This window comes from Crocuta crocuta, unplaced genomic scaffold (genome assembly GCF_008692635.1).
Source record: "Crocuta crocuta isolate KB4526 unplaced genomic scaffold, BGI_CrCroc_1.0 scaffold72, whole genome shotgun sequence".
In the NCBI taxonomy this organism is placed as follows: Eukaryota; Metazoa; Chordata; class Mammalia; order Carnivora; family Hyaenidae; genus Crocuta; species Crocuta crocuta.
In genome coordinates this window covers 1,782,133-1,783,476 of record NW_027529427.1, presented here as the reverse complement: position 1 = coordinate 1,783,476, position 1,344 = coordinate 1,782,133, and positions in this window count along the sequence as shown.

Genomic DNA, 1,344 nt, shown 5'->3' with positions numbered 1-1,344 from the left:
GTGTGTTTGTTTTGTGGGATTCTTGCAAGTACTCATGTGAAAGGGAAGGAGTTACAGGTCTATCAAGGCTAATTTATCTATGTTAAGGCATTTGGGTAGTTTTTGGTGGGCTGTGGCATAGTCATTGAAATATTTAAGTACGATTGCCTACTGATGTGGGAATGAATATATTTAGTTAGGATGCTGACGGTCCCTGCTGACCCTGACTGTGAGCTGCTGTGTGGAGCTGCTCCAAGCTTTCTTCCTGGTGTCAGATGACAACATGGATCCATCCCTCACCCAACGGGGGCAGATCTGCTGCTAGCAGAAGCCAGGCAAGGGTTTGGATGCCATCAGTGATGCTTTGCTTCTGGAAGCGTGTATCTACTGCCTGCTGCAGCTGTACTGCCGGGAGCAGCCCTGTTACCTGAACTTAACTGAGCTTCTCCTGCAGAGTTCTTATCTGACTGAGATTGCACTGGTCTGGGACCTCAGCACAGCACACACAGCCCTCCCCAGCCCCCCGGGGGCATTGTGGATCTTGGCAGATTCGCTGAAAAGAAGTACAAATCAATTGTCAGGTACAAGGTAGCTTTCTACTCATTCTACCAGAATTGCTTATACCTAGGGAATTAGTGAATCAAAACCAATACCACTTTCCTGTAGTGACTACAGAGTTTAGTGCCACCATCAGGGACTTGGAGGATTCAGGGGAGTGATTCCTAACATGTCCCCATTCGACTTGCCCATTTGGTCTGCAGCCAACAGGTGGATGTTGGAGAAAGACCGTGGATTTCATAAGCTTAGCCAGTTGGAGCTGCTATTCCAGATATTATTTCATTGCTTGAACAAATTAAATCCACTGATAACTAGGGTACATCCAGAGATCTGGCAAATACATTTTTCCTCCACGCTTTCAACGAAGACCACCAGAGGTGGTTTGCTTTCAGCTAGCAAGGCCAAAAATATGCCTCTACTGTCATACTTCCGGTGTATGAACTCTCCAGTCTTAGTCAAATTCAGTTCACAAGGACCTTGATCATCTTTCTCTCCAACAAGACATCACATGGACCCATTATACTGATGCCCCTTGGACGGAGGGAGCAAGACATTTGTGTGACAGAGAATGAGAAATGAATTTAGGATCCTTCTCCCTCAGTGAAAACTTTAGGAGTCAAGTGGTGTGGGACACGTCAAGATATCCCTACTTTTTACATTTATTTTTTATTTTTATTATTATTTTTTTATTTTTGAGAGAGAGAGAGAGAGTGTGTGAGTGGGGGAGGGGCAGAGAGAGAGGGAGACAGAGGATCTGATGTGGGCTCTGCACTGACAGCAGCGAGCCGGATGCGGGGCTTGAACTCA